This window comes from Xenopus laevis, chromosome 6S (assembly GCF_017654675.1).
Source record: "Xenopus laevis strain J_2021 chromosome 6S, Xenopus_laevis_v10.1, whole genome shotgun sequence".
NCBI classification, from domain to species: Eukaryota; Metazoa; Chordata; class Amphibia; order Anura; family Pipidae; genus Xenopus; species Xenopus laevis.
This window is the reverse complement of record NC_054382.1, coordinates 72177477-72204003: the sequence shown is the minus strand read 5'-3', so window position 1 is coordinate 72204003 and position 26527 is coordinate 72177477. Positions and strand designations below refer to the sequence as shown.

The following is a 26527-nucleotide window of genomic DNA, read 5'->3' as shown; positions in this document are numbered from 1 at the left end:
AAAGATACCAATTTCATTGCAATGTGGTAGGTTCATCTTTGAGGGATGTCAAACTGTTTTGCCATGCTATATGTTGTGGCACTACCCCTCTCCAAAATCCCTTATAAAGCTTTTACTCTTGCTCGACCCTTTTCCCACCCTGTTTCTCACCTTTGCTGCCATCTTGAGAAAGCCATATCATCAGTCATGTACAGTCCAGCCACATTATCCGGGATCATTTCCATAGCTGAGGAGAAAGAATGTCTTAATGTGATTTCAGAGTGGAGTCTTGTGCATGCTCTATGTTAAGGGTGGAGCAATAGTAGCAGAAGTTACATCAGGCCAAAAGCTTTCTTAAGAGAGCAGGATCCTGGACGTATACAATTAAGTGATTGTACAGTGGTTTTTATGGCTGTAGAAGTGGGCTTGGTATAATGTTAAGCTTTGCTTCTTCTTTAAAACCACTAAGGGCATTCCCAGCTCCAGGCCTGGGCTGACAAAAGGATTCTGGCAAGAGGCCCATAGAAAGCCACTATTTATTAGGTCTGTGGAACCTGTTTTGTTCTTTATGTTCTTGATATGCCAGGGCCTATCTTGAATCCCAGTCCAGACCTGCCCAGTTCTAGGTATTCCATTGATATGACTGGAAATAACAGGCTTTTTTTTATTATTTTCGTTTGATGTTTGAACCATAAATACTGCTTTATACTTCATTAGGAAAGTATTTAAATGAATAGTTCAATGTAAAAAAAAAAAACTGGGTAAACAGATAGGCTGTGCAAAATAAAAAAATTTTTCTAATATATTTCGTTAGCCAAAAATGTAATCTATAAAGACAAAGTAGGAAGTAGTGTTCTGTCCTGTTAGACATCCAGACACTCCAGCCTTTATACATGAAATGTTTGGCTAACTAACTATATTAGAAACATTTTTTTTTATCTTTACACTGAACAATTCCTTTAAGAGTCAAAATTGTATTATAGTGAATTTATTGGGCACATTAAAAACTATAAGCAATGCAATAACAAAAAAGAACTGTTACACATATATGTATGCATACATTGTAGAGTACCAGACACGTTAATCCAGATGGTTAGATTTTATTCATTGGATTTTGTTGTGATGATTAACCGATTGAGCAGTAACAAAAAGTTCTCTTTGCAATAGAACAGCATTTCTATAGTATCTCTGCAAGTTTGTTTACATACATTATACGTATAACTACAGTTACAGTTAAGACTTATTTTATACACAATATTATATTTTATACATATAGCATACCATTTTCTTTTTACTTCTTTTACCACACAAACTGATTCCCCTTAAAACAATGTCTTACAGCTTAGTGCTCCCATAATAAAATTTACGTTCTGAATGCTGTCTTGATAGGCTCTGCTGGGATTCAAGCCAGGGCCCTTTGGGTTTCTGGCTCAATGACTTAACCACTCGGCCAGGTGAGCAGCCTGCAGGGTTGCTAACTTTACATTACTTGGCCTTTGCAGCCCCAGCCCAGCAGCAGTCTGATTGGTTTGCAGTCAGCCAATCAGGGCTGAATCTGCCCTATTTAAGGCCCGAGCTCAAAACACTCCTTGCCTGAGCATTGGTTCCCAAACTAGCAGTGCGGCATCGTCCCTAGCTAAAGGTCCAACTCTAGCCTTTTTCCCTTGATTCTACCTTGCCTTGATCTGCCTTGTCTTACCTTGCTTACCCTACCTAGTACCTTTCCCTGCCTTGACCTTGACCTGATGCTGCCTTGCTTGTTCTTGATTCCTGCTTCCTGTCTCATACTTTCAGTCTGCTCCCAATCTGTGCCTACACCGTCCTGTCCCATCCTTTCAGTCTGCTCCTAACCTTTGCTCACACCGTCCTGTAACATCCAGTCTGTTCCTGTCCTGACCTTCACCCTCTTCATCCTGTCTAGTCCAGCCATGATCTTTGCCCTCTCCGTCCTGTTCTGCACCTGTTCCAGTCTGACTCATTGCCCTCGTCACCCTGTTCCAGGATGTGAAGGTGAACACATTGTTCTGCATGCACCCCTTGTAAGTAAGCACCTATTACTAAAGTGCTGGATGATTGCTTGAGTGTCTTTTGGGTTCAGCCAGCTCTTGCCTAAAAGACTCACTTTCCTCCTGCTGCCTCCATAGTACCCCTACCTAATCCGTGACAGAATGCTTCAGCGCCAGAGTCTGCAAAGGCTGTTCCTGTGCCTTCTGACCTGATTTCCAAGAAGACGTTGTACTCTATTTTGACCCGCAGATACTGTGATGGCTCCCCAAGTAAAATTCCAATCTTCCTAGAGCAAGTTCTGCTCCTCTCAGAGAAAGAACACTATTTGAGTGCTCCTCCAGTGAAGCAAGTTTCTGAGATCATTTTCTTCCTGCTAGTAGGTAAAGCTTGTTCCTGTGCAGAGAACTTACTGTGCAGTAGATCCCCTTTAATCTTCAATACTGCTCAGTTTCTGCTGGCATTTCTAGATGAATTTGTTCCAGTTTCAGGGCTAGCTATCCGCCAGCAGCCTGCTCCAGTTCCAAGGCCGGCTATCTCCCAACAGTCTACCTCAGGTCCCGGGCTGGCCCTCAGCTGTATGCCTCAGTTCCCGGGCCGGCCCTCAGCAGTCTGCCTCAGTTTCTGGGCCAGCTACCCCTCAGCTGTCTGCCTCAGTTTCCGGGCCAGCTACCCTTCAGCTATTTGCATTAGTTCCCAGGCCTTTTACCCCTCAGCAACTGGTTCCTCAGCAGCAGCCGCTGCCTACAACTCTAGTGGAGCTTCCCCAGCAGCATCTGCTGTCTACAGCTCCAAAGGGGTTCCCCAGCAGCCTCCACTCTCTATAGCTCCAAAGGGGGTTCCCCAGTAGCCTCCACTACCTACAGCTCCAAAGGGGATTTTTAGGCAGTGTCCACTGCCCACAGATCCAGAGGGGCCTTCCCAATAGCATCCACTGCTCACAGCTCCAGAGGGGCCTTTCCCGTAGCATCCGTTGCTCACAGCTCCAGAGGTTCATTCCCCGCAGCACCCCCTGCTCACAGCTTCAGAGGGGCCTTCCCCACAACATCCGCTGCTCACAGCTCCAGAGGGGCCTTTCCCACCGCATCCGGTGCTCACAGCTCCAGAGGGGCCTTCCCCGCAGCATCTGCTGCTCACAGCCTCAGAGGGGCCTTCCCCACAGCATCCGCTGTCCACAGCTCCAGGGGGGCCTTCTGCCGAGTCTAGTGCCCCCAGGAAAGTGGCTTCTGCCGAGTCCTGTGCCCCCAAGAGTGGGGCTTTTGCTGTGTCCTGTACCCTCAGGAGTGGGGATTCTGCCGTGTCCTGAGCCCCCAGGAGTGGGGGTTCTGCCATGTGTTAACACTGTGACTGTAACCACTCCAAAAATAACCTCCAAAACCCAGGCACCGATGTGGGGGGCACCTGCAAGGGTGGAGTTGCCTGTACAGCTGCCAATACCCCAGGCACCCACGAGGGGGGCTCCCGCAAGGGTGAAGTTGCCTGTACCACTGCCAGTACCCCAGGCACCCATGTGGAGGGCACCCGCAATGGTGGAGATGCCTGTACAGCTGTAAATACCCCAGGCACCAATGAGGGTGGAGTTGCCTATACTGCTGGCGAGTCCCAGAGCACCCGCAAGAGTGGCTCTGCCGAGTCCCAGGGCACCCGCAAGGCTTGCTCTGCGAAGTCCAAGGGCACACGCGATGGTGGCTCTGCCAAGTCCCAGGGCACCTACTAGGGTGGCTCGGCGGAGCTCCAGGGCACCTTCCAGGGTGGCTCTGCCGAGACCCAGGCAACATTCCAGGGTGGCTCTGACCATAGTATTTCCTTATAGTTGGGCCCCAGCAAGGGTAGTTTTACCTGTATCACAGCCAGAACCCTAGTCACCCACAAAAGTGGTTCTGCCCATAGCATTGCCAATTCCCCAGGCGTATGAAAATATTGGTCCCTGTGGAGCCTGGAAGTCGCCTTGTGAGGGGGGGGGGGGATACTGTCAGGCTCTGCTGGTATTCAAGCCAGGAACCTTTGGGTTTCTGGCTCAATGTCTTAACCACTGGGCCAGGTGAGCAACCTGCAGGATTGCTCACTCACATTATATTACCTGGCCTTTGCAGCCCCAGCCCAGCAGCAGCCTGATTGGTTTGCAGTCAGCCAATGAGGCTGAATCTGCCCTATTTAAGGCCCTCAAAACACTTCTTGCCTGAGCATTGGTTCCCAAACTAGCATTGTGGCATCAGCCCCTAGCTAAGGGTTGCAGATCTAGCCCTTTTCCCTTGATTCTAACCTTGCCTTGATCTGCCTCGTCTTTCCCTGACTTGTCTTGCCTTGCTTACCCTACCTAGTACCTTTCCCTGCCTTGACCTGACCCTGCCTGTTCTTGATTCCTGTTTCCTGACCCATCCTTTCAGTCTGCCCCCAATCTAGGCCCACACCGTCCTGTCCCATCCTTTCAGTCTGCTCCCAACCTACGCCCTGACCGTCCTGTCCCATCCAGTCTTTTCCAGTCCTGACCTTCACCCTCTTCTTCCTGTTTAGTCCAGTCCTGATCTATGCCCTCCATCCTGTTCTGCTCTGCACCTGTTCCAGTCTGACTCATTGCCCTTGTCAACCTGTTCCTGCCCTTTTCCTGTCTGTCCCAGCTTTACCTATTCCTTGACATGTCTAAATGCATTTTGTGATACAGTTTATCATGTTTCCTGTAACAGATCCTCTACAAGATTCTGGAGTCACTTTGAGCCCTTGCTCCTATATCACACAACATATTAAATTCAGATTTGGGCTACTTTTAAGTAACATTGGTGATTAATTGTAATGGATTGCAGTACAATTCCTGTATTTCACAAATCTCTGCTTTAAAACTGTTTTATAAAGTAACAAGGGTAGGGAAATTGTAGGAGAATTTTTCAAACCAAGATTATTAGATTTAATTACATGTATCTATTTTCATGGTTATCCGGGTTTATTGTTTGACACCAGACTAAGTAGTTTAGCCATAGCTTTCTAAAAGAGGCCAGTAACAAAAAACAAAATGAAGAATGTTTTATGGTAATTAATACATAGGCTCATGTAAGGCACCATGTTTACCCTAGTGCGGTAACCCAGAGCTACAATTTATCTGGACACATTTACTGGTCACCTGTTTAAAAGCAAACATATCTTAGGTTGCTAAAAGTTGCTGCACCTGGCCATACTTCTTTTTCCTTTTATTACATCTGGCGGACAGCCTGCTTTTCTGTTAAATCTTTGATTTGATAGACTTGATTTTACATGTTTCTTGGGTCCAAGTCGTGTTTTGTGGCATATAGGAGACCACAATAAAAATACCATCCAGTTAAGCTAACCAAACATGTACTGATATGAGCTGACAATTTCACACCTTATTGGCCAGAGTATGGGACCTGTCTGATGGCATGCCTAACCAATATTTGACTGGTTACAGAATCTCATTGAATGAGGACCACAATGTCCTATTTACTGTATGTGGTCCTTTCCTAAGTGGTCTGCATAAGCACACATTCTGATCAGATTGATGGCTCAGGTCTAAATGATTGCAGCAACCCATTTGGGACACAATCAGGCAAAGATATATAATCATTTGGGAGTGTTACTAACATTGGAGATAAATATCACCAGAGATATTGCCCGTAGCATGCAATCAAATATTTGCTTTTAGTTTCTAATTTCTAGGTTACTGTTTAAATTGAATTGCTGTTGGCAACAGCCCAAAACATACTGGAAAATGAAATGTCTTCAGATAAAATTTGACTTTCTTTTTGGGTTTTTTCTCGAAGGGCATAATATAACTGAACTTTTTTTTGACAATCAAAGAACATGTAAATGGATAATTTTTCATAGACTATGACTATACTATTTGTGAAAATATATCCAGTCATGTTTTTATTTGTGCTTAAATCTTGCAGGTCAAAAGAAATGAGGACAAATAGGGAGCTTCTGGATCTGATGAGAAAAACAAAAAAATAGTTACTCAGAAATGAGTAAATGTCTTGGGTGCTACATATCCTGATCCCTGCATTCAGTACCACTCATGTCATGAATCAAATTCAAAAGCAATGGCAGAGTGCTTACATCCCTGAACATATATCTTTTGTGGTACCAGTTACTACATTGGGAGACACACACCTGCCACAGGGGTCAGCAAGTTACAATGAGAAAAATACACACTGAAAATTGCAAGGTTTATTCACCCCAAAAACATACAAAAAAAGGTAAAGTTTCAGGCCACCTGGGCCTTTTATCAAGCCTGGGTGGCCCGAAACTGAATATAGGATATATTGAATATCCTCAAAAACAGAGCATCAAAAATAAAGTAGTGAAAAAGTTGTAAAAAACATTATTTATGCCATGATCACTACAACCTTACACATTTTGTGACCAGAGGGCACTTAATCATAGGCCTATCTAACTAACACGGACCACATTATAACACTGGTGAGTTACTTGACTATGACGTTGTCTCAATACCTTCCTCTAGTCTTCTGCAATCTGCATACAATACTCTATAAGTGTTCCATCTGAAGGGGACCCAGACAGATTAAGGTACAATGCTGTATAGAAGGCAAATTGTCATCCTTGCATTAGAAATTCTTTGACGGAAAAGGACCCAGGCTTTCTTGTGGACAATAGACTAAGGGGCAGATTTATTTATTTAAAAAAAACGGCCTGGTAAAAAAAAAATGGTTAATTTTTTACATGCTTTTTCTTTTAGCAACTTCCCCTGGAACTTACTTACAAAGGTTTGAAGCAGTGTAAAAAAATGGCAGAAAATCTGGAATTCACATGGCGTAAAAAAGACACACATTGATAAATAAAAATTTAATTTGCACAGCTTTTTACACCTGTTTTTTTGGTAAATTTAATTTTACACAGCATAATAAATAGGCACCTTAGTTGTAGCAAGTAATGCCAGTTATATCAGTTATAGTTACAAATTATTTGAAAACCAGTAGACATTTGTAATGAATGTACTGGAAAGTTGCGTAGAATTACATTTTCTATAGTGCAATATCCATTTAACAGATAAGTAACAAATTGGAAATGCACATAATTCAGATTGATAACTAATTCTCAGCCAAATGTATAAGGAAGATAATTATAGCTTTTGTGCGCTGTAATCTAAAGTAAGTACAGTATATAAACTTTCATCTCACAGCCAGAGTTTAGATTAACAAACCAAGGCAAAATCTGTGAATGTACTTTGTATGAAAGCATATTATAAAGAACAATGTCAAAGGCTTTTTATAGTGCTAAACTGTGAGTATGTTAATTAAAATATATGAGCAAAAGGGGACGGGTGTGAGAAAGTAATTACAGTAAAGTTATTATTGTGATTTTAACCAAGGAGTCAATTCAATTAGAAACTGAAGCATTTACTAAGTATAATATCTAAAAGAGTTATACTGTATTATATTCTTATTTAATGAAGCAAACCTAATGAGTTTAATTAATTGAGAAGAAAATTATACATGGATAGTCTTTTAACTGAAAATTAATGTGATATGACTACCGAAACCTGTATAAATAAAATGAATAGTTCTCATATGGAACAAAGATGTGTTCATATGAGTTTTTACAATATCTACAGTTTTCTCTAAAATATTCTTGCATAGTACAAGGGAATATCTATGCTGGCATAGCTTTATGGTATCTCTTTGCACAGGCTATGAATTGCCCCTGACAACCTGCTTCAAGCCATATCCCATGTTCCTACAGATACATGCCACATATTTTCCTTCAAAAAAGTAGCAGTTAGACTAGTTCCTGGATCCACCCTTTCTTTTAGCACCAGTAATCTTGATGTTAGCAGTTGTTAAATATATATATACAGTCCTTTGTTGAACCTAATGTACAAATTCTTGTAGCAGCCCTACTAGCAATAAATCATCGACATGATCTATAGGCAACTTTTAATGTACCCTAATATTTTGAAAAGTAGTTTTTTAGTGTCAGTATCACTTTAAAATCTCTTCAATAATCCTACAGTGCAATCTTTGTAGGGATACAGGAACCAAGTATTAACAGTCCTGAGGTGGGAAGACTGCCTTTTCTCCCTTGAGCACACCGCGCCTGTATTTTGTTACAAATTATAAAGATAAAACTATAATAATAATCATTCATAATAATAATAAATTTACTAAAATAGTACAGATTGAATATTCTGCAAAGTGTGGTTATTCCTTTTCACACCTTATTTTTTTTATAAGTCCTTGTATATACAACCATCTCTAGCATTTGAATAACAAATATGTATGTGCAGGCCCAGATTTCTTGCAAAGCCACAAAGGCACGGGCCTAGGGCGGCAAAAAAATAGGGGTGGCATGCTGCACAGCTGCTTCATGTGCATCCACACTTCGCCGGTACTTGTGCGCATGTGTGCATGCACGCTCGCGGGTGGGGGGAAATTGCGGTTTTGGAACATGTGGCCTATGGGGTGCCCGCCACAGAAATCTGGCCCTGTGTATGTGTATTAAGCAGTGTGGGCCACCAATAAGATCTCTACTCTGGCACACAAGTACCTTACAGGAGTCCTGGTGGCTGTTATAGAGCAGCAAAGGTTGACAGAAAAATATTAAAAAAGGTCCCATTCAGGGCGTGGCCTAACCACCAATGTAGTGAGACGCGCTTCTCTAGTGCTCCGGGGACAATCGATCCGACACTATTGATCCTGTGCAACCTGCTGACCCAAACCAGCTTCAAAAGGTGCCTATTCCCTTACCCTTCAACTTATGATGGGGGGACACAAGAAAGCGAGCGAGCCGGCTGCCAACAAGCTCGACAAATTTGTGCGGCTGCAAAACCAAGATGGCGCCCGATCAAGCAGATCCGACACGCCGCCATCGCAGGCCCTGGATCCCGCGCCACCAGCTTCCCAATCTGAGCCGGAACCTACGCTCCATGAAGTGCTTAATGCAATCCGGGATACGAGAGTGGCGGTGGAGGTAAAAATAGATACGAGAGTGGAGGAGGTAAAAGTCGACCTGGCACTTCTCCGACAAGACCTCCAGAGACTGCGGGAACGCACAGTGGAATCGGAGCGCAGGATATCCGACCTGGAGGATAATACAAGAAGCCTCCCGCAAACTATTAATGATCTCCGTGAACAACTGAAACAGTGCAAAGCACACGCTGATGACCTGGAAGGGAGGCAAAGACGGAACAATATCAGGATCGTGGGGGTCCCGGAGGGGCAGGAAGGTACTGCGCCAGAGCTGTTCCTTGAGAATATTATTAGGAATCACTTGGGTGCAACGCATCTGTCTCAAATGTTCCTGATTGAGCGCGCACACAGAATACCGATGCGGCAGCCTCCCCCCGGTGCCCCCCCCCCGCACAATGATAGCGAAGATACTGAACTACAGAGATCGTGATGTCATACTGCGTCAGATGCGCTCTAAAGGGGACCTAATCCTGGGAGATGCGCAAGTCCTCTTCTTCCCTGACTACACCATGGAGGTGCAGAAGCAAAGAGCTAAATATGCCGACGTCAGGAAAAAGCTGCGAGATAAAGGAATTGCCTACTCGACGGTCTTCCCTGCTAAATTGAGAGTGGTCGACGGCGGGTCTGCCAAGTTCTTCACGACACCTCAAGATGCATTGGACTGGCTGGAGAGACGCTAGCTCTATATCTGGTCCCTACTCCCAGTGTTGCTGACTGACTCCGTCAAGCAGAAATCCTTTTCAATTATCTGAAGGGTCTGTGAGTATGATTCTCCACAATACCATCTATCTGGACTGATGAGGCATTTGTCTCCCACTATTTCCATGGATGCACCTTCATATGACTGTGAACTTATGGGGGGGTTGTGTATACACCCGGATTCCAGAGGGGCTTATTGCACCCTAATTATAGTTTATAACGTTTGAATGCTTTACAGTTGGGTTGCCATGTCCCAAGCGGACGATGCAAAAGTTTTGTTAAGGGTAAAGGCCCACCCACGGTTTCAGGGTGGACAGGGCGGGTTAGGGAGTTTCGGGTTCCCCCACTTTTTCCTCATATCCCTCCCCCAGGTTCCCCCTCACCTATGCAGCAGTGAGGCAACTAAACAGTCACGAAATCTCATAAAGGATAATGGCTAATGTAAACTTAGTGTCATGGAACGTCAGGGGTCTCAATGACAAATTCAAAAGAGCCCTCCTGTTCAAGGCCCTTAAGCAATGGTCCCCAGCAATAGTGTGCCTCCAAGAGACCCACCTTACAGGTCAGAAAGTCTTAGCACTTAGGAGAGGGTGGGTGGCGCAGGCCTATCATGCCACCTTCTCCACTCATGCACGAGGGGTTTCGATCCTAGTGAAAAAGGGCATCCGCTTTACCCTGCACCAAATCCATACTGACCACTATGGTAGATTTCTCATTTTGCACTGTACTCTTATCACGTTTGAATTTGTGTTAATCAATGTATACCTGCCCCCTCCTTTTTCAACTGAGCTCCTGAGTACTGTCTTGGCTAAAGTAGCTGCACTACCCCCTCTTCCACAGTGTTGGGTGGGAGACTTTAATTGTGGTATGAACCCAGTGCTTGACAAATTTAAGTCCACGGATGACAAACCTAGCAAACTGTATCTTTGGGCGGAGTCTATGGGCCTTCATGACCTCTGGCGAGCTCGGTACCCCACGACCCAAACTTACTCCTGTCATTCTGCCACCCACCAGACACTTTCTAGAATTGATCTAGCCCTAGTAACACCTGAGGCGGCTGCTAAGATTAGTCATATTCAATACGGGCCTCGCTCTATATCGGATCACTCCCCTCTAATTATCTCCCTACAGCCCTGTGATTATTCAGCTCCCAGGAGATGGAGGCTTAGTCCCATATGGCTTGCTCAAGAGGAAATCTCTGACAAAGTGCAACTGACCGCAGATCAATACTGGGCTGAGAATCAAGGCACTGTATCCTCTCCGATACTGTGGGACGCCTTTAAAGCAGTGTCTAGGGGTGCTCTGATACAGGCTATTAATACAGTGCGAGCTAGGACCCAATCTGAAGTTAAACTAGCAACAGAGGAAGCTGAGGAGTCAGAGAGGGCCCATGTAGAGTCGCCTTCGGATGTAACATATGACCAAATGGTCCTAGCGCAGACCAAGTTGAAATGTAAACTAACAGAAGCCACACAAAAAAAGCTATTGTATGCCTCCCAGAGAGGGTTTGAACAAGGGGAAAAATCCGGGAAATTGCTGGCTTATCTATCCAAAGCCTCGATGTCACAAACAATTATACATAGACTTACCTCAGACTCAGGGGACTCCATAACTGATCCGAAACAGATGGCGGACTTATTTGCAGACTATTACACCACCCTGTACCACTCTAGGGTGGAATATACCCATGCCCAACTGACAGACTACCTTGGAGATATTCCCCTTCCTAAGCTGCATGCCTCGCATGCCACTCTACTTGATAGCCCCATCACGGCGGCGGAGATAAGTGAGGCGATAGCGACCATGACCCCTTCTAAATCTCCGGGCCCTGATGGCCTTCCCATAGAGTGGTACCGTACGCTGGGGGTTAAAATGGCAGGTACGATGAGTGACATTCTGTCACAGTCAAATCAGGACGGTAGGCTCCCTCCATCCTTTGCCAATGCCCTAATTGTACTAATTCATAAGGAAGGAAAGGACCCTGCTCTCTGTGGGTCTTACCGCCCTATCTCCCTGATAAATGTGGATGCAAAAGTTCTGGCCAAGGTATTGGCGGTTCGACTACAACGAATAATCACACATTTGATCCATCCTGACCAGACTGGGTTCATGCCTAAGAGGTCCACTGATGTTAATCTAAGGCGCTTGTACTATAACATGCAGGTACCACATGACAACTCGGGGTCCAGGGTGGTGGTCTCCCTGGACTCAGAAAAAGCATTTGACTCGATAGAGTGGCCTTACTTATGGGCGGTTTTGGAGCGGTATGGGTTTGGCAAGCAATTCATTAAGTGGATCCAGTTGCTTTATAGCAATCCCACGGCACAAGTTCGGGTAAATGACACTACCTCCTCCACCTTTCCGCTGAGTAGGGGGACTCGCCAAGGTTGCCCACTGTCTCCGCTCCTATTTGCCTTGGCAATAGAACCACTGGCCACCAAAATCCGCTTGTCGCCGCATCTCTCAGGCTTAAAATATGGCCCTGTGGAGGAAAGGATATCCCTCTATGCGGATGATGTCCTCCTTTATTTGGCGGACCCGGGCCCCTCCTTGGCAGAGGTGCTAAATATTTTTTCCAACTTTTCGAGCTATGCTGGCCTTCGCATAAATTGGTCTAAGTCAGTCATTTTTCCCCTAGAACCCTCCCTTGAGCAGACTCAGACAGTGGACCCCCGCTTAAAGTGGGTTACAAGCTTTAGGTATCTTGGGATTAATATTCACCTTGACCCCGAACAGTTTGTTCCCTTAAATATAATCCCAATTAATCAGCAACTATCTAAATCTATACAGGCGTGGGGGCCCCTCCCGCTAACGCTGTGGGGTAGAATAAATATCATAAAAATGGTATTCCTGCCGAAATATCTGTACCTGTTCCACAACTCTCCGACCCCATTATCCAAGCAAGTCTGCACCTCTGTTCAAGCAATGATAACACCTTTCCTGTGGAACAACAAAGGAGCCAGAATCTCTTCTGCTAGATTGATGGCCCCGTATGCCAAGGGGGGCCTGAGTCTCCCCAATTTTTTCCTCTACTATATTGCGGCCCAGCTTAGCTATGTCAATTGGTGGCTGACTCAGGACTTAGATAACCCCAATGTTATATTGCAGGCCAGGCTCTTGGGCTCACTGGAGGCCCTAAGGAACTATGTGTATAGAAAGTCTAGGGATTATCCAACATTACCCCCTTGTATGAAAGCCCCTTATACGGCCTGGATGCATATGGTCAGACTAACTAAAACCAAACAGCCAATACTTTCTCCTCTGTTGCCCTTATGGAGGAACTCCCAGTTACAGCAGTTTGATAATGTGGAGGCCATGAGCTACTGGACCTCAAAGAACATCAAATATTTGGGGGACATTGTAGTCAACTCGAGGTTTATGGACATGGTAGCGTTGAGGGATAAGATTGCTACTCCCAATTTACCCATGTTTCGGTATCTTCAGTTACGGCACATATTTGCGGCACAATTTGGCTCAGGAGATCTAGAAATGGTGGTGCCAACAGTCCTAGCACAACTAAGTAAGGAGGAAACGGCTAAAATGGTCTCGAGTTTATATTCACTCCTCCTGGCATCCACTGCCTCGCCCTTTCAGTCAGCCTATAAGCAATGGCAGGTAGACATGCCCGGTCTGAGTGAGGACCAGTGGGATGAGACAACGGGCAGGCTCTACCAATTCTTGATTAGCTCGAGAGACAGGTTGATACAATACAAATTTCTGATGCGGATATATCTCACCCCTAATAGGCTCCACAAAATGGGAAGACTACCCCGTCCCACGTGTAAAAGATGTGGGGTGGCGGATGGAACCTTTTGGCACATGGTTTGGGCGTGCCCGGTTATTTCCAGATATTGGTCTGATATCACACTGTATATTGTTGAGGTCCTGTCCCTCCCCCCGCTGCGAACCCCCGAAATCTGCCTACTGGGTGTAGTTGACGATATGGTGCCACTCAGTAGTACCAGAATATTACTAAGATCCCTACTTTTTTATGCCAAGAAACTAATGATCATTCACTGGATGGCCCCCCACCCTCCCCAAAGACCGGGCTGGATTGGGTATGTGAACAAGATGCTCCCGTTAATTAAATTGACATATGAAGCTAGGGGTCACCCCAAAAAATTTGAGAGAATATGGGGTGTTTGGTTAGAAGCACATTTGTTGTCATTACCATGATGATACTGTATGTTTTGAGAAATGCACTGTCGTATGTTTTGCTCATACTTATGTTGTTTTCGCTGCTGGTGTACCTTTTCCCCCCCCCTTCCCTTCCCTCTTTCTTTCTGTACCCTTTCCCGGTTACACTTTAAAACAATAAAAAGAACACCTTTTAAAAAAAAAAAAAAGGTCCCATTCAAGAATGCCACCTGGACACACAAGATAAAGAAATCAGATAAGATTTATTCACTATTAGGGACCACTCATAAGTACTCCAGTACATACAGTAAGTACTCCAGTACATAAGTACTCCAACCCCCCCCCCCCATCTGACACCCTTGAAGGGTTTTCCAAATCATCCCCTGGGCCCCTTAAGAGTCTCTGTGCCAACCAATCCCTTTCCAGTGTTCTTGTTTACATTAGTATTTATAATAACAGAAAAATATCAAAGCCAAAGTGAACTTAACCAGAAGGAATGAGTAAGTGCCTTAGTGATTTAAAAGAGGCAAATATATTTCTTCCTGGATCAATAGGGTAGGGTCAAATTTTTTTTTTCTTTTTCTTCTCACTTATCACTTGATAGTCACAATTGGTGGATAGGGCGGTTGAATTGGGCTGCTACCATCTCTTGATGATTATGTGGGTCTCATATGGGGGGGTGAGAAGCCTATATACCCTCACGGGCCTTTATCAAGATATCACAATAAGTGCAAACATTTTTATTTTCATTTCATTTGAGTTTTTATATCATGTTTATTGATTTTTTTCTGGTTATATAGTGTAATATGAAAACACATTTTATATATATGCCTGGGTGCAGAATCAAGTAAATATAACACAAACTTCGAATAGAGTCCTCACTCTCAGAACTTAAAAGTAAAATTTTTTTATTATTAATGCAAGCTACTGACTGACGTTTCGGCCCCCTTGAGGCCTTCCTCAAAATTACACATACACATTAGAATATGCCTTTTAACTACATACTGGCAGGGAAACAGCTTCAATAGAGATGACGTGTAACCGGCGGCAAATTTTGTATCCTTACCTTGAAGCCTAACAGTGGTTGGCAGAGGAGAGGAGGATACTGGGAATTATTACTACCTGCAATATAACCACCATTAACTTGTAAGTAGGCATTTCTACTAAAATTTGGTGAAGGATCCAGAAAACACCAAACTTAATTGCGCACATTCTGGGACAAAAAGAAAAAGTCTCATTAAAGGGGAACTCATACTAGCAAAATACTTTTTTGAATTTTTTTTCTGTTTTTCCAGCACAGGGTGTTATAAGAATAATCAAAAATACTACACCATATTCTACCCCTGTTTTTTGCTTTCTCCGTTTCCTTTAGGCACTGTTCCACAAGAAAGTATTGTTATATATTTTTATTAGCAATATTTTTCTTTTTTGCGACATTTTTGTATGCAGCTAAGAGACTGAAAAAGAACGACAGGAGAGAGACATTCTAAATGGCTAACTAATTCCACATTTGTTGTATATTGTTTTAGGATTAGGATTCAGTTCGGCCAGGTAGAAGGATTAGGCTGAATCAGAATCCTCCTGAAAAAGACTGAATCCTGGACAGACATAATATCAAAGGCTATTGTGATACTAAGCTCTATAGTTAGTATAGGTATGGGTATATAGAATTTAATTAAAAGTAGAGAGAGGGGTGTGTGTATGGATGCTGGGTTTTCATTTGGAGGGGTTGAACTTGATGGACCTTTTTCAACCCAATTTAACTATGTAACTATGAATCCCGAACCGAATCCTTGATTCGGTGCATCCCTAGGATGAATATGTAAATATGGGCTCGTATCAAACTAGGCTACCACTAACAGATTCTTTTGCGCACACAAGTCAGACAAGTCAGAATTGGCAGGTACCGGTTGAAGCTGCTTGCGATATTTCGCAGGGACGCAGCTTCCGGCTACTTCTCTGCCTTAGCAAAGCGCTTCTCTCCATGTAAGCCGCACGGGTTGCCTAGCAACGGTAACATCGCTCAGTGTCACTGACCCTGTTAGCAACTTCCAGGTTGCCGACTCCTTGCTGCTAGCCTGAAGGATGGGGCAGATCAGAGTTAACCCACTATCTTGCCAGGTTTTACTGCTAAGACTCATCGCATTAACTGGCACACTTCCCCACAAGGTAAGGGGGCTCTGTAAGGCTATGCGTGTCTTTTTCTTTTTCTCACTGCACATTTCTTTTTACCCTTATGGTGGTTGCTAGGCACCCTAGCAACAAGGGTTTTGGCGCCATTTTGTACATTTAAACTGGCTGTTTGTGTTCTGGCACTGTTCTCACCCTGACGAAGATTCCAGTACGGAATCAAAACGTTGGTCCACTAATAAATCTCTGAATGACTAGATGACCTGTGTATCCTGATTATTTGTGGCGTGCCGTCACCGATGGGAGATATATATATATATAGATATATATATATATATATATATAGATGGATGAATATATATATATATATCTGTAGAGTGTATATAGATGTATGAATATATTATATATCTGTAGCGTGTATATAGATGATTGAATATATATATATATATATGTAGAGTGTATATAGATGGATATATATATATATATATATATATATATATATATATATATATATAACAAGGGAAAGTTGTGCTCACCACTAGTTTTTAAAATCATTAGGCGGGGTGCAATGTTTGTCCATATATTGGGCAGTTTTACTTTATATATTGGGCAGTTTTACTTTATATATTGGGAGTTTTACTTTGAAAGCAGCTAGTAAGTTGCAGGTAAAACGTATTCGTCCCTTTTATAAAATGTATAATGAAACCATAGAATTCTTAATGATTCAGATGAATATTGAGCATAGGACTGGCCAGATATGGGATGACTTTGACGTAGTTGGCCAGCTTAAATATATTGCAATATATGGACAAACAATCCCTGTTTTGTTTAAAGGGTAAGGCATTTTTCAGTAGCAGTATGCACAAAATGTCTCTGTCTTAAATATATTGATAATGGGTTGAGTGCAGAGGAATCTTGTATTTGTCTATATGTATTTTGTGGTCACACCCTCATTGCACCCCCGCCTAATGATTTTAAAAACTAGTGGTGAGCACAACTTTCCCTTGTTTGTTATAGTTATACAGGAGCAGTGACCAGCTCCATGTTGTAGCTCCCACCCTCTCCAACTATAGTCAGGTGATCCCACTGGTGTCTAATAAAAGGGCAGCCAAGTTTGGGAGTTTTACTTTGAAAGCAGCTAGTAAGTTGCAGGTAAAACTTAGTCCCTTTGTAAAATGTATAATGAAGCAATAGAATTCTTAATGAATCAGATAAAATTGAGCATAGGACTGGCCAGATATGGGATGACTTTGACGTAGTTGGCCAGCTTAAATATATTGCAATATATGGACAAACAATCCCTGCTTTGTTTAAAGGGTAAGGCATTTTTCAGTAGCAGTATGCATAAAATGTCTGTAGAGTGTGTATAGATGTATGAATATATATATAGGATTACTGAAAAGATCCGCACTCCATTTTGTGAAAAAATTCAAATGCCTTTTACTGTGTTTATGTACAGAATAAAAGGCATTTGAATTTTTTCACAAAATGGAGTGCGGATCTTTTCAATCCTATATACAATACTTTGGACCCTGCACCCGAATTTAGATGAATATATTCGGATTAGAGTGTGGTTGCTACAAATTGACTATATATATATATATATATATATATATATATATATATATATATATATATATATATATATATATATATATATATATATATATATATATATAAAATACAAATGGAGCACACACCATGAGCCAAAACCTGGGTGCTTGAACCAAAATGAGGATATATAGGCAAAAAACGGCAGTACTTAAAGCACTTAAAGGATTTTAAACAAAGTTTAAAGGTGAAGAAAGAGCAGGTTTATTAGAATCCAATGTTTCAGTTCCTATCTGGAACTTTCATCAGGGAATACAAACCACCAACAAGTACCTTATATACTCTGAGGTAACCATCCCTCCCTCCGCCCGCGTCACCACCAACACCGCCGCCGCCTCCCTGAGACGATGTGAGGGGCTGGCAGGAGGTGAGAAATTGCAGGCTCCCAGTATCCGGGAGGATGGACGGAAAATACCCCACCCCCACCTTTACTGACCCGCTGGCTCCTGCGTTCCCCGTTGCCTGGGCCTACGAACAGAGCGCCGCCCGGATCAAACCCAGGTAAGAGCAGGCGCGCAGCAAAGGCCTGCGACTGGGGACAGGGAGCAGCTTAAAGGAGTGTGGCGGTAGCAGGCCCGATCCACCCTCACTTGCAGGCCCGATCCTCCCTCACTTGCAGGCCCGATCCTCCCTCACTTACAGGGCCGAGCAACCCTGCAGGCATTTCCTGTCACCTGACCGGGGCGTGTGCGACCCTCCAGTTATTGTTGCACTTGTACCTGCTTCCCTGTGGTTGTGCAGAAATGAGATTCAGAGGCTAGTGTGGTAGGTGCCCATTCTGGAGGAAATGTTTGGCTTTGCCTTCTTTCAGAGCAGATTGCTGACCTGTGATTACTTTTCCGTTCTTTGAGTGTGGTGCATGTTTTCCTCACATAGTACATGCCACATGGGCATGTGATGATGTATATAACAAACATTGAGGTACAACCAAGTCTATGAAGGATTTTGTACCTCTTCCCCGTGTGTGTATGGGGGAAATCTGGGCCCGTCAGCAGGCACCTACATGTCACACAGTCTGGACACTTCTAGCATCCTAGTTTACTCTGTTTAGATAGCCAGTTTGGTTCTGAATCAGGCAGCCCCAGAAAGTCTGTCTTGACAATTAAATCCCTCAAATTCTTGCCCCTTCTGTAGCCCATAATGGATTTTCTGGCTTTGTGGAAACTGTGAGTATGGTATCCCACAGGTCGTAGCTGGTGGATGGAAGCTTGATGCATGCAGTATTTGAATTGTGATCTGTTGATTTCCTGAAGAGACGGGTCCCCAATGTGGAGTTACTTATGAAAATATTAAGATCAAGTCAATGTCCCTTGTACTATGACACAATGACAGTCTAATGGGACTGTCATGGTTGTTAAGTTGTTGGTGAAAGGCAAGGAGAGCCTCTTCAGTATCCGTCCATATCATAAACAGATCGTCTATGTAGTGGAAATAACACAATATCTGATGCCCAAGAAAGGGAAGAATGTTAGTCGTCTCATATTCAAGCATAAAAATGTTGGCATAAGATGGTGCCAGCGCACTTCCCATTGCTGTGCCGGAGACCTGTAGATAGAATCGTTTCTCAAACCTAAAGAAGTTCCTGGATAGGGTTAATTTCAATAAGTGAATGAGAAAATTGACTGGTACCCCTCTGCGGGTGTAATGGATAAAGCCCGCAGGCAGCCCTGGATACCCTGTGCATGTGGGATGACGGTATAGAGGCTTTTAACGTCCATAGTAACCAGGATACTGTATATAACCTATTCAACACCTTTTGAGGTCCATAAGGACATCCATAAGTTTATGAGGCAGCTCAAATTGCAAGACTATTATAAAGACAAGGAATTTGGAAAACCTTCACCCTTTAGGGGTAAGAGCACCTTTGAACTCCCCAATACAGCCCCTGCCATCTCTATCTTTACCCAGTTATTGGCCAATGTCTCCAGGGAAATATATCACAAAAAGAGAAAGTTTTTTTTCAAACCTGTCCACTATTGAAAGGAAAGCCCTTTCAAAACTGAAAGAGGCTAATGGACTCATCCTAAGACAAGCAGACAAAGGAGGTGCTATTGTTCTATTGGACAAAGCGTACTATATAAGGGAACTTAGTGAGCAATTGTCTGATATCAAAACCTACACCCCCCTAAGAGGAGACCCCACTATACTATACAAAAATAAATAGGATTCTTTGATAAAGGCGGGCCTAACAGCGTGGTGGATTGATGCTAATACAAGTCATTTTTTAACTACCGATTATCCAAAAACTCAGTTCATTTACACTTTGCCTAAAATGTATAAATCTTTGTGTGCACCTCCCGGCGACCTATTATTTCAGCAATAGGTTCTCTATTCTAGCCGGTGGCACAATATCTAGATTCTTTTTTATAACCCCTGGTACAAAAGATGAGCTCCTATGTAAAAGACACCACACATTTACTATCTTTATTCAAGGAGGTGAATCTCCCAGTGGGTTGCCTTTTAGTGACAATGGACGTTTCGAGCTTGTACACTATCATTCCACATAATAGTGGGATAGCTGTTTGTAGAGAGGCCTTGCGAAGATTCCACCAGGAACCACCTCCCACTGAATTCTTGATAGCTCTACTCGACCTGGTCCTTACACATAACTATTTTTCCTTCAATGATGCTTTTTTCTTACAAGTGTCAGGGACAGCAATGGGTTCAAATGTAGCTCCGTCATTCGCCAACCTTTTTATGCAAACATATGAAGAGCAAAACTTACTCCCCATGGGTGGAACTAAGATCTTTTTTACAAACGCTACATTGATGATCTGCTATTACTGTGGCAGGGGACGGAGGGAGAGCTCATTGAATTCCATAAAACCCTAAATGACATAGACTCTTCTATTAAATTGACGATGACACACGATGGACAAAGGATAGACTATCTTGATGTGAGTATTTACATAGAAGACAATAAGTTATATACTACATTATATAGAAAGCCAAGAGATAAAAAATAGTCTGATCCAAGCAGTCCCATCATCCACCTCACATGTCCCGGGGGGTGCTGCATTCACAATTCCTAAGAGTTATTAGGAATAATTCCAACAGGGATACGGCAGAACTTACCGTACTAGCAAGACAGTTCGCCTCTAGGGGCTACTCTGATGCCCTCATAAAGGAACAATTGGATAGGGCTCGACTTCATAGTCAGGATGACTTACTGCAAAAACAGGCGAAACCACCCAAGGAGGGTTTGTAACTGAATGGACGGATGCTAGTCCACTGATCAAAAAGGCTCTGAAGGATCGATGGGAAATAGTCAAGACTGATGTGGATCTACCCTTTTATGGGAAGAAGGAACCTATGGTAGCCTACAAAAGAGGACAGAATTTAAGTGATATGCTTGTGGTTAAGAACTTGACTAAGGCCTCTAAGACAGGCACCACTTGGCTAGACCGACCGTTGAAGCCTGGATGTTACAAATGTGGCAGTTGTTTGACCTGTGGAGGAATGTCACAAGGCACCCATTTTACACACCCAAGAACTGGTGTTAAGTATAGGATACACCATAGAGTGACCTGCACCACTGATCACATTGTTTATATGGCTTGGTGTCCTTCTGGACTATATTACATAGGCAAAGTTTCTACTACAAACCGGGAGCGAATGAATAATCATCGTAGTGCGATTAGAAGTGCACTAGCTACAGGAAAGGCGGAACAACCAGTTCCCAGACATTGGCTCAAGATGAGACACACGCTCCCCCAATTTAGGCATATGATAATAGATCACGTGCCTGCCCCTAAGAGAGGAGGCAATAGGGAACTCCTATTATTGAGGAGAGAGAGTATGTTGATTTTCACTTTGGACACACTAGCCCCGAAGGGGATAAATGAGACTCTACCCATGTCCCCTTTTTATTAAAATCCAGGGATTTGAAGGCAGTATATAGAGACTTTTGTTTAGTAATAGAGACTTTTTCTAAAACGGTAGTCTATTCACCTGTGTAAGAGTTACCATTTCATAAAGACCAGAACAATAGTTATATTGAGATAGGTTTGCTACTGTGTATATAATAGCAACATTGTGTCATAAGGATACTATCTCGTAACCAAGAAAGTTAAAATGTTACATTGTTTCAAGCGGGCTGATAACGCATGGTTGTTTTTGTTTTTATTTCACAGTATCAGATCGCACACAGCAAACAAGAGCTTATGTATTTTCTTGTTAGGCTCTGATCACCTGGAGGTACTGGAGGAGCAGCAGAACCTACACATATGACAGGGAAGATGTATCCAGATGCTGAATACCCCATAGTAAACACTAGTTAATAATATGTATGAAGGCGGTTGCTCCCTCCTTGGTCCCAGTTCAGGTCAGTGTGCGGTTCGAACAGCGTGTCTAATTGGAATTGACTACACTGCTATTATGTCCATCCAGAGACCAGATGTTGAGTAAGAAACACATATATGCGCAAATAGATGTGAGTGGGGTGGGTGATTTACCATACTCTGTCTCTAGCACCTTGGCGCAAAGGACTATGAGAATGTTGGACTAGCGGTTGTAGAGAGCTAAGAAATGACATATAGACGCTGCAGGGCTCACGGACGACGTGAGCGATACCTAAACCTAAACTTGAGGGCGTGGCCTGTGATGGGGACTGATGTGGAGGTCGGTGTATACCGGCAGTGAGCTTGCACCTAACATAGCCAAGTTGCGAGGTTGAAGGAGTAAGAAGGGGTTACCGGCGCTTTTCATTGGATCACGACTCCTGGGCTGTATCACATCACATCACATCTGAGTATGTAAATAGCACACAAAGGGAGGGATTAATGAATAATACACTATCTCACAGTTTGTGCACATGCAAATGAGACACTTCTCTTTAGGAGTAGCGGCTGTTGAGTGAAATTTACTGACCATGCCCATATATATATACAGATATATCTGTAGAGTGTATATAGATGGATGAATATTTAAATATGTAGATTGTATATAGATGGATGAATATATATCTGTAGAGTGTATATAGATGGATGAATATATATCTGTAGAGTGTATATAGATGGATGAATATATCTGTAGAGTGTATATAGATGGATGAATATATATATCTGTAGAGTGTATATAGATGGATGAATATATATATATATATATATATTTGTAGATTGTATATGGATGGATGAATATATATATATATATATCTGTAGAGTCTATATAGATGGATGAATATATATATATATATATATATATATATATAGATCTGTAGAGTGTATATAGATAAATATATATATATCTGTAGAGTGTATATAGATGGATGAATATATATATCTGTAGAGTGTATATAGATGGATGAATATATATCTGTAGAGTGTATATAGATGGATGAATATATATCTGTAGAGTGTATATAGATGGATGAATATATATCTGTAGAGTGTGTATAGATGGATGAAAATATATCTGTAGAGTGTGTATAGATGGATGAAAATATATCTGTAATGTGTATATAGATGGATGAATATATATCTGTAGAGTGTATATAGATGGATGAATATATATCTGTAGAGTGTATAAAGATGGATGAATATATATCTGTAGAGTGTATATAGATGGATGAAAATATATCTGTAATGTGTATATAGATGGATGAATATATATCTGTAGAGTGTATATAGATGGATGAATATATATCTGCAGAGTGTATATAGATGGATGAATATATATCTGTAGAGTGTATTTAGATGGATATATATATATATATATATATATATCTGTAGAGTGTATATAGATGGATTAAAATATATATATATATATATATATCTGTAGAGTGTATATAGATGGAAGAATATATATATCTGTAGCGTGTATATAGATGGATGAATATATACAGATCTGTAGAGTTTATATAGATGGGTGAATATATATCTGTAGAATGTATATAGATGGATGAATATATATATATATATATATATATATATATACACATCTGTAGAGTGTATATTGATGGATAAATATATATATATATATATATATATATATATATATATATATATATATATATATACATATATATATATATCTAGTTGTGTAGAGTGTATATAGATGGATGAATATATATATATATATATATATATATATATATATATCTGTAGAGTGTGTATAGATGGATGAATATATATCTGTAGAGTGTATTTAGATGGATGAATATATATATCTGTAGAGTGTATATAGATGGATGAATATATATCTGTAGAATGTATATAGATGGATGAATATTTATCTGTAGAATGTATATAGATGGATGAATATTTATTTGTAGAATGTATATAGATGGATGAATATATATATATATCTATCTGTAGAGTGTATATAGATGGATGAATATTTATATCTGTAGAGTGTATATAGATGGATGAATATATATCTGTAGAGTGTATATAGATGGATGAATATATATATCTGTAGAGTGTATATAGATGGATGAATATATATATCTGTAGAGTGTATATAGATGGATGAATATATATCTGCAGAGTGTATATAGATGGATGAATATATATCTGCAGAGTGTATTTAGATGGATATATATATATATATCTGTAGAGTGTATATAGATGGATTAAAATATATATATATATCTGTAGAGTGTATATAGATGGAAGAATATATATATCTGTAGCGTGTATATAGATGGATGAATATATATAGATCTGTAGAGTTTATATAGATGGGTGAATATATATCTGTAGAGTGTATATAGATGGATGAATATATATCTGTAGAATGTATATAGATGGATGAATATATATATATATCTGTAGAGTGTATATTGGTCGATGAATATATATCTGTAGAGTGTATATAGATGGATGAATATATATCTGTAGAGTGTATATAGATGGATGAATATATATATCTGTAGAGTGTATATAGATGGATGAAAATATATACACCTGTAGAATGTATATAGATGGATGAATATATATATACCTGTAGAATGTATATAGATGGATGAATATATATATACCTATAGAGTGTATATAGATGGATGAAAATATATATATATCTGTAGAGTATATATAGATGGATGAATATATATATCTGTAGAGTATATATAGATGGATGAATATATATATCTGTAGAGTGTATATAGATGGATGAATATATCTCTGTAGAATGTATATAGATGGATGAATATATATATATATATATATATATATATATATATATATATATATATATATATCTGTAGAGTGTATATTGATGGATGAATATATATCTGTAGAATGTATATAGATGGATAAATATATATATATATATATATATATATATATATATATATATATACATATATATCTAGTTGTGTAGAGTGTATATAGATGGATGAATATATATATATATATATATATATATATATATATATATATATATATATATCTGTAGAGTGTATATAGATGGATGGATATATCTGTAGAGTGTATATAGATGGATGAATATATATCTGTAGAGTGTATATAGATGGATGGATATATCTGTAGAGTGTATATAGATGGATGAATATATATCTGTAGAGTGTATATAGATGGATGAATATATATATCTGTAGAGTGTATATAGATGGATGAATATATATATCTGTAGAGTGTATATAGATGGATGAATATAAATATATATATATATCTATAGAGTGTATATAGATGGATGAATATATATATATATATATATATATATATATATATATATATATATATATATATATCTGTAGAGTATATATAGATGGATGAATATATAACCCTCCTATTCACTGACAAATTAAATCTTGGTTCATAAAATAGAAAATCTATTTACATCTCTATTCTCATGTGTTTTCAAAACCAACGCTGCTGCAAAATCACAATATAGTTAATTAAGAAGAAGCATAAAAACATTTTACCAAATGCATAAAATCAGCTTTTTAAAAATGAAACTTACTTGCTTCACACCCCTGCCCATTCATATCTTCTATAAGTTTGCAAAATATCTTGTTCTTCTCTTTACAAAACGTTATTTTATTTCCTTCCTTTTCTATCTCTTTTAGCAAGGTTTGAGGGCATGGGCCCAAATTAGCTAAAACAATTTTGTTTGCGAGGAGTCTCTCTTACACTGTTCACTCACCTACTCAATATGGCAGCTCTGTGGCAGTTATAAACTGTCACTAGACTCTGCATACAATATCCCATGATAACAACGCATGGACATATGTACAAGCATACATAATTGAAAATGTGTCAATTTGCTGGATTTTCACAATACACAATAAAGTTAATTAAAAAGAAGGGAAAAAAAATTACCAAATGCAAAAAAATCTGCTTTTTAAAATTGCAACTTACTTGCTTTACACCTCTGCCCATTCATATCTTCAAGTTTGCAAAATATCTTGCTTTTCTTACAAAACCTTTTTTTCCATTCTTTTCAATCTCTTTTAGCAAGGTTTGAGACCATGGGCCCAAATTAGCTAAAACAATTTTGTTTGCGAGGAGTCTCTCTTACACTGTTCACTCACCTACTCAATATGGCAGCTCTGTGGCAGTTATAAACTGTCACTAGACTTTGCATACAACATCCCTTGATAACAACGCATGGACATATTTACTAGCATACATAATTGGAAATTTGCCTATTTGCTGGATTTTCACAATACACAATAAAGTTAATTAATAAGAAGCTAAAAAAAATTACCAAAGGCAAGAAAATATGCTTTTTAAAGTTGCAACTTACTTGCTTCACACGCCTGCCCATTCATATCTTCTAGACGTTTGCAAAATATCTTGCTCTTCTTACAAAACCTTTTATTTCCATCTCTTTTAGCAAGGTTTGAGGCCATGAGCCCAAATTAGCTAAAACAATTTTGCTTGCGAGGAGTCTCTCTTACACTGTTCACTCGCCTACTCAATATGGCAGCTCTGTGGCAGTTATAAACTGTCACTAGACTTTGCATACAACATAACATGATAACAACGCATGGACATATTTACCAGCATACATATTTGGAAATTTGCCTATTCGCTGGATTTTCACAATACACAATAAAGTTAATTAAC

The 26527-nt window shown here is 40.8% G+C and overlaps 1 protein-coding gene across 1 annotated transcript in view; it reads right to left on the bottom strand.

Moving 5' to 3' along the window:
• XB5872372.S (pyrimidine-specific ribonucleoside hydrolase rihA S homeolog) overlaps window positions 1-26527 on the bottom strand; it is a gene marked incomplete at its 5' end in the record, with an annotated part of 60423 nt that overhangs the window by 33113 nt on the left and 783 nt on the right. Inside the window, 1 exon segment of the mRNA NM_001086001.1 lies at window positions 151-226.